Genomic DNA, 16,621 nt, shown 5'->3' with positions numbered 1-16,621 from the left:
GTCTTTCTCCCTTTTATTTACTAGCTTATGATGGTTAGATTAGGGCATGTTTCAATTAGCATACTTATGTTTGCATGTCTGCATCATTCATCTGTATTGCATGCACTAGGCTCGACGCATCATACTAACTGCATTTGTATTTCAATTCCGAGTTGAATACATGCTATCCGTTGCCTTTCGTATGCCATGTTTAGAATAGCCGAGCCTATTGTAGTTGCATTTTTGCATGTGTTGTATTAGGCATTTCTGTATAGTTAGGATCGTGCATGGATTTCTAACATAGCTTCTATTTTGGCTTGGAGTACTCGGTAAGTGTTTATGCTTTAGCATCCTTGCACGCATGTGAGTGACTGCCATGATAGCATGGTTACCATGAGGCTATTTGCTTATCTGAATTGGAATAATGCATTGACTGTGAATTTTAAGCCCACTAGATAGTGGCAAAACTATGTTTTCTAAGCCCACCTGAGGGTGGCAAAATCTGCATTTTAAGCCTACTTGCGAGTAGCAAACCGCTTCCAAAAACAAACATGAAATGTTATGTTCCAATTCAGGCGATCCGGTCAATACTTGTATGCTGTGCGCATCACATAGTAAATCTAGGCTAATAACCAGAATAAGAACGCATAATGTTTTTAAAACTAGATATCATGGTTAGTAGAGGTCGGTCTTTGATCAGGCAAGCGGGCGTGCTCACGAAGTGACCTTCCCCAATCGTACCCAAGTTCTCGAGCCGAGGCAACTTTGGTGATGACGGACACGTGGCCTTAGGCACGAGTCAGGGTTTCCTAAATTCCCCAAAAATAAAATATTTAGGTGGCAACTCTGTATCTGGCAAAGCAGTCCATGTTTGGCACTTCTTTCAAAAAAATCTGTTTTCCAAAATGATTTGCTAGATTTGGACTCTTTGATGATTCATCGGTCTTGCATTGCATTCTGTGAGATTAGATACAGGACCGTGACATTGAGTCCTGAACTGTAGTGAGCCCATAAAGAACAGAACGGGGGATTTCCCTCCTGAGGCGTTTAGGGACGTCTACAGTGGTATGTTGAAAATATCACTCCTACAGAATCTCAGATTAATGTCATTGAGAATATGCAGAAAACTTGGGTCACCACCGATGGTCAAAGTTTTACTTTGGTCCATACACCAACCCAACCCCTGGTGTTACAACCATTAACCAGTAATACCAAACCTTTAGCCATTGCTGCTTATATGGAAATTCCACACAAATCACAAAATAGGGATCCTATTCTCATTCAAGATATGGTACCTATATTCAAACAGCATAATTATAAAAATCTGTTTTGCCAAATAGCTAGCAAACAACTCACTAGAATTGAAGAAACTGTTAATCAAATTAAAAATAGTTGTCACTTACAGCCAAAATCTGAAGTTCATACTGAAGTTATTCCTGCAACAATTAAACCTCCTTTAGAAGTAACTAAATTTAAGTTATCTGCTACTAAGAAAAATACAGAATTCATGGATACTCTTGTTGATAAGATTAAAAGTTTTAAAATTGGAGAATCTTTTTCTATTAATATGTTATCCAGGCAGCATAATCCAAATGAAGAAAATTTAACACTTTCTCAAATTATAGAAATTGAAAATAATTTTCAGGAAAATCCAACCTCCATAAAGAAAGTTCATTATGGAGAAACTTCTAGAAATTCTACTAGGACTGCCCCAACGAGATATTATTACCCTGGAAGCACTCCTATGGATCTTCTTTATGAATAAGATTTTTTACAGACACAGAAATCCTATCATGGAAAAATCATTTATGAATGGAATATAGATGGTCTTTCAGAATACCAGATATTTGAATTGTTGCATCAAATGATTATGTATTCAACAATTTGCAAACAGAATGAAAATGATGATCATGAAATCGCCAGATTTATGGTCAATGGTTTTACCGGCATCCTAAAAGGATGGTAGGATAACATTATTACAGAAACACAACAAACAGAAATCTTAACAGCCTTTAAAAGAATTACAGATCCTTTAACAGGTACTGTTCAATCTGAACAGGACGCTGTTTATACTCTTATCAATACAATTTTACACCATTTTGTAGGGGCTTTTCCTGATGGTTTAGAAGATAGGAGTAGACAACTTTTACAGAATTTAAGATGTCCTTTATCCCATTTTAGATGGTAGAAAGATGTGTTCATGATGAGAGTTGTTAGAAGATCTGACGCTAACAGTGAACATTGGAAAGCCAAATTCATTGATGGCCTTCCCACACTCTTTGCTGAAAGAATTAGAAAAAAACTGACGGATAAGCATAGCAAAATGTCTATTCCATATTCAGAATATACTTATGGTCAACTCATAAGAATTGGTACCGAAGAAGGTCTTGCTCTTTGCAATGATCTGAAATTACAGAATCAAATGAAAAAGCAAAGTCATAATGAATTAAGTGAATTTAGTGAACAATTTGCCTGTGAAACTAAAATCCAATATCCATCCAAACATAAACATAAAAAACATAAATTTGGAAAATCATCAAAAAATTGTTCCAAGAAATCCAAAAAAAATAAATATCATAAACAGACTATTCAGCAACTCTAGCCTTCTAGAACTAAAGGCAAACCAAAAAAATATTATCCACAAAAAGATAAATCTATAGTTAAGTGTTACAAGTGTGGCCAAACAGGTCACTATGCTAATCGTTGCAAAGCTATGATTCAACAAAAATTAAATGAATTAGCTTTAGACGATGAAATTCAGCAACAAATTCTTCAGATGCTTTATGAAGACTCTAATTCAGACTCCACTTCAGATGATGGTATTGCAATACTATATTCATCATCTTCTCATACTGATCCTGAATCCCCTCCGAAAATCTGTTCCTGTAAACATCAAATTAATCAAATAACAGAAGAAGCCAATTGTTGGAAAGCAATAGTCGAGATGAATGGACTTGATATTAGCAGTCCTAGTATCAATGTTCTTACAGATGATGAATAGCAAATGTTGAATATTGCTGATTAAATCACAGATCCAGAAATGAAATTAAAATTTCTTGAACTATGCTACCAACAGCACAAAAAAGAACAAATTTTACCTCCAAAGCATTACAGTATGAAAGAAGTATATAAAAGAATTCAAAATACTTCTGAAGAAAAACCCATAACAATCCAGGATCTTAAAATGGAAGTAAACGCTTTAAAAGTTGAAATAAAGCATTTACAAATAGGAAATATTGCTATTAATACAGATCTTAAAAGAATCAAAGAACAAGTTTGTTCCAAAAATACAGAAAAATTAGAAGTAACTGAATCCAGTACTATTCAAGATGCATCTTTAGCATACTTGAACCTTATTAACTGAGTTACTTTCCAGAAATGGTATATCAGAATTACTTTTATTATAAACCAGAATTTATAATAAAAGACGCCATTGCTCTTGTAGACAGTGCTGCTTATATGAATTGTATTCAGGAAGGATTAATTCCAACCACATATTTCAAAAAAACAACTCAATCACTCACCAGTGCAAGTGGTAATTCTTTGTACATTAGGTACAAACTTCTAGAAGTGCTTATTTGCAATCGAGGATTGTGTTTACCCACATCCTTTGTCCTAATAAAAAATATTCTCAAGCAATAATTTTAGGGACACCATTTCTGTGTTTATTAATGCCAATAACTAAGATTGACTCTATTGGCATTCATACAACCCTAAATGATCAACTGATTATTTTTGTGTTTATTACAAAACCTTACACCAAAGAATTAGATCGAATCAAAGATCTAGTTAATTTCAAAGAAAAACAAATTAATTTCTTACAAAAAGAAATTAGTTTTCTAACTACAGAACAAAGATTACAACAATGTTCTTTCCAGCAAAAGATTAAATCACTTGAACAATAATTTCAAAATGAAATCTGTAGTGATATTCCAAATGCTTTTTGGAATAGGAAGAAACACATTGTTTCTCTTCCTTATGAACCAGGATATGATAAGCGTAAAATTCCAACCAGAGCTTGTCCTATTCAGATGAAAAAAGTGTATTTAGAACTCTATAAAATAGAGATTAGTACTCTTCTCCAGAAAAAACTTATTAGGTCCAGCAAATCTCCTTGGAGTTATACAACATTTTTTGTTAATAAGAATGCAGAAATTGAAAGAGGTGTGCTAAGACTGGTAATTAATTACAAACCTCTAAATTATGCCATACAATGGATTAGGTATCCAGTTCCAAATAAAAAAGATCTTTTAGATCGCTTACAGGATGCTATTATATTTTCAAAATTTGATATGAAATCCGGATATTGGTAGGTCGAAGTTGCCGAAAAGGACAGGTATAAAACTGCTTTTACAGTACCTTTTGGACATTTTGAATGGAATGTTATGCCATTTGGATTGAAACGTCTTAATGAATGATATTTTCTACTTGATACATTGATGATGTTTTAATGAATGATATTTTCAATGCTTATACATAATTTTCTATTTGTTACATTGATGATGTTTTACTTTTTTCATCATCTATTGACCAGCATATGAAACATCTTAATATATTTAAGCATGCCATTATCATAAATGGATTGGTAGTTTCTGCATCAAAAATGAAACTTTTCCAAACTACAGTCAGATTTTGGGTTGGGTTGGGTTGGGTTGGTGGATGGACAGAAGCAAAACTTTGACCATCGGTGGTGACCCAAGTTTTCTGCATATTCTCAATGACATTAATCTGAAATTTTGTAGGAGTGATATTTTCAACATACCACCAAGGAAAAGATTGTAATTTTTGATGTTGTTCGAAATGAACATAATACTAGTTTTTATATTGTTCTGACTGGAGAGGGGTATGGTAACCAAAATACCATTCTCTAAATGTTCTGTATTTTTCTTTCTATAGATCCTCATATAAGGCTTTTCTAATTTTACTTCCTGGTGTAAAATCCATTAGATTTCAAAATTCATATCACTGGCTGTATGGCTATAAGGCCTTCTTAATTCATAAATACCATGCGGCATTTGATTCCCTGAAAATTGAACTCCCTGAACTATAGGATCAACTGTAGGTTCAGGTTGTTGTGTATCACTTGGAGGTCTGGAGATTGGTCTTGAAGGCATTCCTTGTAAGATCGACTCTGCTGGTTCCGATAACGATTGTCTGGAAGACTCGTGTAAATCTACTCTATAAAATGGAGCAGTTCTATAACTAGTACTAGACATACTTCTGGATAAAGACCTTTGTGGCCTTTTAAAGGTAAGGTAAACATTTCCTCCTTGTGTCTGGATTACTTCATCCAATGTTTGTTGGACAATTGGCCGGGCTGGAACAGCTTGGTTTATCTGCCATCGATTTGGAAATTTTATTTCTTGCCACGGTATCATTTTTGGCACTGCAACTTGGCTACTGAAAAGGTTGGTGTCTATCAGGACTGTATGTCCTAACTCACTCTGTTTTCTGATATAAGGATTTAAAGTTGTTAAAACTTTAAGATAAATTCTGGAAATTACCACAAAGGGTGGAGATCCTGGAAGATATTCATAGCCATTGGATAACACTCTAAGTTCTAAGACTTTGGACAGATTAGCATCTGTAAGTGCTATACTGAGGTCTGGATATATGTTGAAATAGACTGGACCATGTGAGAGGCTAGTTTCTATAGCCCCCATAATTGATGCTCTCCAAACGAGACATCGACCATCTCGAAGAATACACTGGATACTGGTATTTTGACCTAATAGAGTCAAAGCCTTAAAGGCTATTTGGACAAGTCCTATGTGGACATACTTATATTTCTGGAAAAAAAGGATAGAGATCATGTATATGGAGGAGATACATGATCTCATCCTCATGCTGGATAGATACTGCATGTTCAAAGGTTTTGATTATTTTTCTACTAGAAAAATCAAAGTTTCCTATCTTATAGATAGTATCTAGTTTGATCTTAGGGATAGTCCACTTATCTAGGGCTTCCTTAACATCCTAGCAAGCTACAAGCTCTCTGGCTCCTCAGGTAGAAGCTACTGTATTGTATACTGTATTGGCTATGTCTTCTAAAGTTACAGTACTCATGTATGGTTATATGTGACCGTATATGTATAATGAAAATTAAAGAAAACAAACTATGACCAAAATTCAACTTGGCTCTGATACCAATAATTGCGGTGCTTGACATAGGGTTTAGCTAAGCACGTTTGTCAACGACTTACGAGATCACATGACCTAACAGCAATCACTGCTAATGGTCTGACTCAACATGACTTGGGTGACGTCCCACTCAACCTTACACTGTTCTACCCTCAATCAGCATAAACTGAGGAAGACTACTGTCCATAGTTTTATTTTATTTTATCTTAATTATGCCATATATGGCCTCATGATTTTGCTGTATAGGTGGTGGAGGCCTTCCGGCGGCCTCCCACGCAATTATCTATTCCTGTATCTGAGATTGAGTTTTTTCAATCTGTTTTGTTACTATATTCTAATTGCTGGAGACCCCAGGGGTCATTAGGGAATGTAGTAAGAAAATTTAAATAATTATTTTTTCTTTGAATATGAAAATCTAAAATTTCATGCAAGATAACAAGTATATCAACAGAACTCATACATTAAAAAAGATGAAAGAAAATACTTACAACCAGTACTTCAAGCTTTTATTATACTTCAAAGGGAAAGAAGGAGTACACGCTTTTTGAAGAGAGAGAGAGAGAGAGAGCACACTTCAAACTGATATTATATTTTTTACAACTCGTGCGATCAACAAGGGTGAGGCATCCCTTATATAGAAAATAAAAGATAATAAGAGATGGATGAGGAAGACAGGTGGCGTGTCCTGATTGGTTCGGAGTCGATCGTCCTTATCTCCTCGAGCAGGGTAGCCGAAGCATAAAGGACTCCATTTCCATTACTCAGGTCGTGGACCTGCCTTAGTTATACAGGAAGGACTAAGGAAACCGCCTTAGGCTTGGTACTAAGGCATAGCATGGTTGATAGCAGGCTTAGCTGTGGCCTTCGCCCTGGGAAGCTAGGGAGTTTGTGATTAGATGGCTAACGGTAGAGGCTTCGTAGAGGTGAGCACGAACATAGTCGATAGCAGACTAATAGAGTCCTGAGAATGCCTTTACTGGCCAAATAGAACTAAGATGGCAAGTGCAGCGGCAAGGTTCACCGCTGCTAGTGCACTTACTAAGGTTCAAGTTGAGAAGGCAAGTGCAAACGCAAACACTCCCGCTGTAACTACACTTGCTAAGGCTCAAAAAAGTAGTTGCAGAGGCAAACAGATAGTACACAGTACATGTAGAGGGACACGTGGCACCTTCAACCTGGTGGCCCAAGGCAGAATATTCTATGTGATCCTCTAGGACACATGTGCTCTCTCTATTTGGCCACTTGGTGTCCTCTTGGTACCAAGGAAAAGCCTATCAATAGGATCCATTTCCCAAGGTTCAAAAGAGTAATTTTGGAGATTTTGGGGGAGATGCTGCCCATTTTGGTATTACCATACATTTCTTCTTGAGCCACTTGCTTCACCCTTACCCAACTACACACTCTCCAACTCCTAGATAGTTGTTGCTATTCATTCTCCAACCATTTCCACCATTATTGGACCATTAACATAGTTTTGCCTCTCTAATCACCCCTCTAACCTTGAACCCCCCTACAAATATTATTAACATCAATGTCATATCCAATACGGATATTTTTATTAGTCATTTTGTATGAAACTTAATTTTTGTGAGGATAATTACTTTACAGTGGTATTAGAGGAAAAAAATTATAAATTAATAAAAATATTTATAATATTAATTACTAATATTTATAATATTTTTTGTTGGAAAATATATTTTATTGACACCATGTCAATGTAATTCTCCTATTTTTGTCTACTAGGACAATCAGTCAAACAACATATAATTCTTCCACCATCAAATGCATAACACATTGCATTTTCACAAAGGTGAGTCAGGTTTGAATCCTGGGAGGCACGCTCTCTCTATGGGACTTTGTATTGTAATCTGATCAAAGCTTAGCCTTTTTTGTAGTGCATAAGAATGTCAATTGGTTGCCTCGGTGATGAGTTTTTTCCTATGGGTTGAATTAAATATAACCAGCAATTAGTTACTCCAGAACCAGAATCCACGAATATTATGATATTCCACGAGTCTTTTTTTTGGAGTTCAAAACATATATATTTCTTCCATTTTTTTTTATTAATACAATCGGTTATGCTTATGAAAGGAAGTGTTTGAAATTTCAATTTCATCATCAATTTTTTTTTATTTTTTTTTTTTAAATCATTGTCAACTAAAGAAAATTAACAATGGCCATTCGAATTTTGGATAAAAAAAATGATCCTTTCAACTCACTAAGTTCAATCACTAAGTTAACATATAGGTCTATGAATGTCTGAGGAAAATAAATTTAGCAATCTTTCATGACAAGTCTCATGGTAATTAAAATATATATATATATATATATATATGGTGTCCCATTAAAGCCATAGAGTTGAACATACCATAATCATAATTAATTAATAAATAAAATGATCTAAACAATCTTAGGAAGTAACATTGCAAAGCAAGTTTGACTTCTTCATTTCATTTACAACCTTGACAACTTATGTTGTCATCTTGTTCTTCCCGGCCTCTCCTCCATGTTTCTCCCACTTCTGACAGTGTTGATTTTTGTCTATATGTTGTACTATGTCCATCTATCTTTATTCCAAGGCCTATTTTGGATAGGGTTACTGTCCAAAATAGGCTTTAGAATAAAGTTAAAAAATCCATAAACTAACTTTTAACTTAGTTACCAAAAGAGACCTATATTGGATTTATGTATTTATATAGCACAACTTCTATAAATAATCTAAACACTCCTACCCATTAACATGTTACAGAACAAGTTGAGTTCTCTATCCCATTTACAAGCTTCACAACTCATGTTGTCATCCTTTTGTTCGTGGCCTCTCCATGTCTCCCTCACTCTGATGGTTCAAGTTTTTCCATGACAACAGAAATTTGTTTGTTGGCTAACCGTATGATTGTTGATCCACATTGTGTGAATAATGGCTTTGATTCTTTCTCTACACTCTTGGATTCTCAAGCTCTTTGAATTTGAAAAAGTATTGTTTATTGCATTTAGTAGCTTTAGGCCTTGTTTTGTTGATTGCCCACCCCTAGAGAGGAGGATCATACCACACACGTATGAGGCCTCCACGTGTCCTTTCTCTGTTGCTCTCTTCAAATGCTCTAGTCCTGATTCCATTCTCATGTGGCTGAAGTATTCAACTTATAATATTACAATTGCAGAAATTAAATACAAACGAGATGTTAAAAAAAATATTAGATGATTTTATTTGAAATGTGAGGCTAACTATACATAATTGAACTTAATATTATGAATAAATTTCTAAACAATCTAATTTTCTAATTTTTCTGTTACATATATGAATGTTTGTTTTCTTTTCACAACTTAAAATATATATAAAAAAAAAATTGTGATTTTTAAGTTGAACGGCCAATTCAAAATAGACTGACATAAACTACTTTATATTATATGGAGATAGAGTCTAATATATTATTTCAATCATTTTTCAATATAAAAAATTATTCCAGATACTCATAATTTAATCATAAAAAAGTGTCAATAATATACATGATAGCTTGACAGGACCCATAAGGCCCTAAGAAATTTTTTATGTCTTAGTATCTCACATTTTTTTTTTCAGTAGTGTACTCTTTGAGATGGTCGATGTCTCGATTGGAGAGCATCACTTATGGGAGCTATAGAAACTAGCCTCTCACATGGTTCAGTCTATTTCAACATATATCCAAACCTTAGTACAGCACTTACAAATGCTAATCTGTCCAAAGTCTTAGAACTTAGAGTGTTATCCAATGGTTATGAATATCTTCCAGGATCTCTACCCTTTGTGGTAATTTCCAAAATTTATCTTAAAGTTTTAACAACTTTAAATCCTTATATCAGAAAACACAGCGAGTTAGGACATACAACCCTGATAGACACCAACATTTTCAGTAGCCCAGTTGCAGTGCCAAAAATGATACCGTGGCAAGAAATAAAATTTCCAGATAGACGGCAGATAAACCAAGCTGTTCCAGCTCAGCCAATTGTCCAACAAACATTGGATGAAGTAATCCAGACACATGGAGGAAATGTTTACCTTACCTTTAAAAGGCCACAAAGGTCTTTATCCAGAAGTATGTCTAGTACCAGTTATAGAACTTCTCCATCTTATAGAGTAGATTTACCTGCGTCTTCCAGACAATCGTTATTTGAACCAGCTGAGTCGGTCTTTCAAGGAATGTCTTCAAGACCAACCTCCAGACCTCCAAGTGATACACAACAACCTGAACCTACAGCTGATCCTATAGTTCAGGGACTTCAATTTTCAGAGAATCAAATACCACATGGTGATTATGAATCCAGAAGGCCTTATAGCCCCTACAGCCAGTGATATGAATTTTGAAACCTAATGGATTTTACTCCAGGAAGTAAAATTAGAAAAGCCTTAAATGAGGATCTACAGAAAGAAAAATACAGAACATTTAGAGAATGGTATTTTAGTTACCATACCCCACTCCAGTTAGAACAATATAAAAACTAGTATTATGTTCATTTAGAACAACATAAAAAATTATTGTCTTTTCTTTGGTGGTATGTTGAAAATATCACTCTTACAGAATCTCAAGTTAAAGTCGTTGGGAATATGCAGAAAACTTGGGTCACCACCGATGGTCAAAGTTTTAATTCTGTCCATCCACCAACCCAACCCCTGGAATTATAACCATTAAGCAGTAATACCAAACCTTTAGCCATTACTGCTTATATGGAAATTCCACACGAATCACAAAATAGGGATTGTAACGCCCTCAAAATTAACCCATAATATATCATCGATATGCATTATTTAAAGAAGACAATTTATTAATTCATTCATCAGAGTATTACTAAATAAAGCATTACATGTAACATCGAATAAAATGCCCTACAGGCTTACATCTTTCCAAGCCAACACTTGGATTCAAAAATATGAGTTCTAATCTCAATACAAGAAAAGCCCTAGGCTTGAATGTTTACATATACTAATAAATAACAACTATTAACTAAAGGTAGTCTTCTTCAATCCAGTTGCCAAACCCTCCCAAGCTAAGTCCTTGGAGGGAGTTTATCGCCTGAACCTGAAAATGATGTTCCCATAAAGGGTGAGCCACAGCCCAGCAGAAATATACTAAACCACATATAAGCAATGAATAAAGCAATAGCATTCAACAGATGGTCAACCAAAATAATCAATTACTTCATTTTACAGTCTCATGACACTATTGCCAAAGATACGTTTTACTTTCCAATTTTATCAACATGGCTCAGAACCTGGCCAAACTTACAACAGTGAATCACATATATCATATTCACATCCTTCCAATATCAACAACCAATGAGACTCAAGCTCAAATCAAACACTTCATACTTCCAGATTGATACACATTTTAGTGCTGTATCAATAAAACACTTCTATATAAATAAGCACACATAAAAGTGATGCTAATGGAGTCCATCCCCTATCTCCTCCCAAACAAAATCCGGTTTAGAGGTCCATCCCCTATCTTCCCCTAAACCGTGGAGTACATCCCCTATCTCCTCCCACACAAAACAATGTATGCAAATGCAATGCTCAATCAATACATGTATTTTCTGTATCAATGCAATAGTCAAAATTAATGACTTAACCAATGTGATTAGTTCCAGTTATTCCTAATCCACATGCAATGTCTACAACAATCACGACTATCCTCCACCGATAGCCCAAAACAGTTATTTCTAAACTGAAAATAACTATGTCAACAATTCAATAGACAAATAATTCAAATTATCCAACTACGCCTTTTAATCAATGAATTCCCCAATTCCATGAATTTAACCATCTTTTCCCAATTCCATGAATTAATTATACAAATTAATTTAATAATACAACTAGGGTTTTTCCCAAAATTTACCAAAGTATCCCCAACATATCAAAATACCAAAGCTTAGAACAAAACCTATAAAATGGAGTAGGAAATCCCTACCTCGAAGACAACAACTCAAATGGTGAAGACAGAGATGAGTGCCCAAATACCAATGTGCTCCAAATCGCCAAATGTTCAGATTAAATGAAAGCCCTCAACTCACTCTATCTTTTTAATGAAGGATCTAGGGTAGAAACACACCCTAAGTGGATCAAATCTAAGAGAGAAGATGAATAGGGAGAGAGAGAAGTCGGACCTAGGGTTTGGAATCAAAAGAATATGAAAAAGACTGATCAAAACCCGCTGTTGCGTATATAAACTGGACAGGCTCGCTCGAGCGAAGACTTGGTCGCTCGAGCGACCAGACACAGAGAAACTACGCTCGAGCCAAGGAAGCCTTGCTCGAGCTAACAAGCCAAAAGCTCGCTCGAGCGAAAGAAAGCTCGATCGAGCGAAGAACTCAAACCCTCAGGTCTGTAACCAGACACACGCTCGAGCGAAGGAACTATTGCTCGAGCGAAGAACGAACTAACTCGCTCGAGCGAAGAAAAGCTCGCTCGAGCCAAGAATGCAAAGCTACAGGTCCAAACCAGACGCAAACTCTCGCTCGAGCTACCAAACCCCGGCTCGAGCGAAGAACCAAAAACAACAGCTCGCTCGAGCGACAAACTCCTCGCTCGAGCGAAGATCCAAAATACTGGACAGCAACACTTGATTTCTAAACCCAACCAACCTGAAACAAACCTGCCCAACACATCCTATAATTCCAAATGAGAAAAAAATAAGGGACAACAACAACCATTATACAATGACAGAATCTACGGAACCTAAGTCCGGATACAATAATCAAATGGGAGAAGGCCGGGGTCGCTATAGGGATCCTATTCTCATTCAGGATATGGTACCTATATTCAAACAGCATAATTATACAAATCTATTTTTGCAAACAGCTGGCAAACAACTCGCCGGAATTGAAGAAACAATTAATCGTATTAAAAACAGTTGTCACTTACAGGCAAAATCTGAAGTTAAAAATGAAGTTATTCCAGTAACAATTAAACCTCCTTTAGAAGTAACTAAATTTATGTTATCTACTACTAAGAAAGATACGGAATTCATGGATACTCTTGTTGATAAGATTCAAAGTCTTAAAATTGGAGAATCTTCTTCTATTAATATGTTATCCAGACAGCATAATCCAAATGAAGAAAATTTAACACTTTCTAAAATTATAGAAATTGAAAATAATTTTCGGGAAAATCCAACCTTCATAAACAAAGTTCATTATGGAGAAACTTCTAGAAATTCTACTAGGACTGCTCCAACGAGATATTATTACCCTAGAAGCACTCCTATGGATCTTCTTTACGAAGAAGATTTTTTACAAACACAGAAATCCTATCATGGAAAAACCATTTATGAATGGAATATACATGGTCTTTCTGAATACCAGATATTTGAATTGTTGCACGAAATGGTTATGTATTCAACAATTTGCAAACATAATGAAAATGATGATCATGAAATCGCCGGATTTCTGGTCAATGGTTTTACCGGCATCCTGAAAAGATGGTGGGATAACATTATTACAGAAACACAACAAACAGAAATCTTAACAGCCCTTAAAAGAATTACAGATCCTTTAACAGGTACTGTTCAATCTGAACAGGACGCTGTTTATACTCTTATCAATACAATTCTAGATAAGAGTATAGAACTTTTACAGAATTTAAGATATCTTTCTTTATCCCATTTTAGATGGTATAAAGAGGTGTTCATGATGAGAGTTGTCAGAAGATCTGACACTAACAGTGAATATTGGAAAGCCAAATTCATTGATGGCCTTCCCACTCTCTTTGCTGAAAGAATCAGAAAAAAATTGAGGGATAAGCATAGCAAAATGTCTATTCCATATTCAGAATATACTTATGGTCAACTCATAAGAATTGTTACCGAAGAAGGTCTTGCCCTTTGCAATGATCTGAAAATACAGAATCAAAAGAAAAAACAAAGTCATAATGAATTAAGTGAATTTTGTGAACAATTTTCCTATGAAACTAAAATCCAATATCCATCCAAACGTAAACATAAAAAATATAAATTTGGAAAATCATCAAAAATTATTCCAAGAAATCCAGAAAAAATAAAAATCATAAACAAACTATTCAGCAACCCCAGCCTTCTAGAACTAAAGGCAAACAAAAAAAATCTTATCCACAAAAAGATAAATCTACAGTTAAATGTTACAAGTGTGGCCGAACAGGTCACTATGTTATTCGTTGCAAAGTTAAGATTCAACAAAAATTAAATGAATTAGCTTTAGATGATGAAATTCAGCAACAAATTCTTCAGATGCTTTATGAAGACTCTGATTCAGACTCTACTTCAGATGATGGTATTGTAATACTATATTCATCATCTTCTGATACTGATCAGGAATCCCCTCCAAAAATTTGTTCCTGTAAACCTCAAATTAATCAAATAACATAAGAAACCAATTATTGGAAAACAATAGTTGAGATGAATGGACTGGATATTAGTAGTCCCAGTATCAATGTTCTTACAGATGATGAACAGCAAATGTTGAATATTGTTGATTAAATCACAGATTCAAAAATGAAATTAAAATTTCTTGAACTATGCTACCAACAACACAAAAAAGAAGAAATTTTACCTCCAAAGCATTACAATATGAAAGAAGTATATAAAAGAATTCAAAATACTTCTGAAGAAAAACCCATAACAATCCAGGATCTGAAAATCGAAGTAAACGCTTTAAAAGTTGAAATAAAGCATTTACAAACAGGAAATATTGCTATTAATACAGATCTTAAAAGAATCAAAGAACAAGTTGGTTCCAAAAATACAGAAAAATTAGAAGTAACTGAATCCAGTACTATTCAAGATGCATCTTTAGTATACTTGAACCTTATTAGCAAAGTTACTTTCCAGAAATGGTATATCAGAATTACCTTTATTATAAACCAGAATTTATAATAAAAGACGCCATTGCTCTTGTAGACAGTGGTGGCTATATGAAGTGTATTCAGGAAGGATTAATTCCTACCAAATATTTTCAGAAAACAACTCAATCACTCACCAGTGCAAGTGGTAATTCTTTGTACATTAGGTACAAACTTCCAGAAGTGCTTATTTGCAATCAAGGATTGTGTTTACCCACATCCTTTGTCCAAATAAAAAATATGTCTCAAGCAATAATTTTAGGGACACCATTTCCGTGTTTATTAATGCCAATAACTAAGATTGACTCTATTGGCATTCATATAACCCTAAATGATCAACTAATTATTTTTGAGTTTATTACAGAACCTTACACCAAAGAATTAGATCAAATCAAAGATCTAGTTAATTTCAAAGAAAAACAAATTAATTTCTTACAAAAAGAAATTAGTTTTCTAACTATAGAACAAAGATTACAGCAATCTTCTTTCCAGCAAAAGATTAAATCACTTGAACAAGAATTTCAAAATGAAATCTGTAGTGATATTCCAAATGCTTTTTGGAATAGGAAGAAACACATTGTTTCTCTTTCTAATGAGCCAGGATATGATGAGCGTAAAATTCCAACCAGAGCTCGTCCTAGTCAGATGAAAAAAGAGTATTTAGAACTCTGTAAAGCAGAGATTAGTACTCTTCTCCAGAAAAAACTTATTACATCCCGTAAATCTCCTTGGAGTTGTACAGCATTTTTTGTTAATAAGAATTTAGAAATTGAAAGAGTTGTGCCAAGACTGGTAATTAATTACAAACCTCTAAATGATGCCTTACAATGGATTAGGTATCCAGTTCCAAATAAAAAAGATCTTTTAGATCGCTTACAGGATGCTATTATATTTTCAAAATTTAATATGAAATCTGGATATTGGCAGGTCGAAGTTGCCTAAAAGGACAAGTATAAAACTACTTTTACAGTACCTTTTGGACATTTTGAATGGAATGTTATGCCATTTGGATTGAAAAATGCTCCATCAGAATTCCAGCATATAATGAATGATATTTTCAATCCTTATACAGAATTTGCTATTTGTTACATTGATGATGTTCTAATTTTTTCATCATCTGTTGACCAGCATATGAAACATCTTAATATATTTAAGAATGTCATTATCAGAAATGGATTGGTAGTTTTTGCATCAAAAAATGAAACTTTTCCAAACTACAGTCAGATTTTTGGGCCACAATATTCATAATGGTAACCATTATTCCAATTAACCGAAGCATGGAGTTTGCATCTAAATTTCCAAGTAAGAAAAGTGGGAGCACCTCAGGCTCTGCACAAGGAAGCAACATTGGAAGGACACAGATGAGACAGGGCAGAGTTTTTGCTTTAGTGCCAGGAGACACCCAGAATGCTGAAACGGTAGTGTCAGGTACACTCTCAATTTGCTCTCAAGTTGCATACGTCTTGATTGATTCGGGCTCTATGCATTGCTTTGTATCTGTTAAGTTTGCCGAGAAGTTGAACAGACTGTTAGAACCCCTTGATTATGTGCTATCTGTATCTACTCCATCTACGGAACTATACTTATTGCATCCATATATAGGGTGTGTGTTGTGATGATTGAGGATATAGAATTATTAGCTGATTTGATGCCATT

Source organism: Camellia sinensis, chromosome 11 (assembly GCF_055761805.1).
Source record: "Camellia sinensis isolate YWXY chromosome 11, ASM5576180v1, whole genome shotgun sequence".
Taxonomy (NCBI): domain Eukaryota; kingdom Viridiplantae; phylum Streptophyta; class Magnoliopsida; order Ericales; family Theaceae; genus Camellia; species Camellia sinensis.
This window is presented reverse-complemented; position numbering follows the sequence as displayed.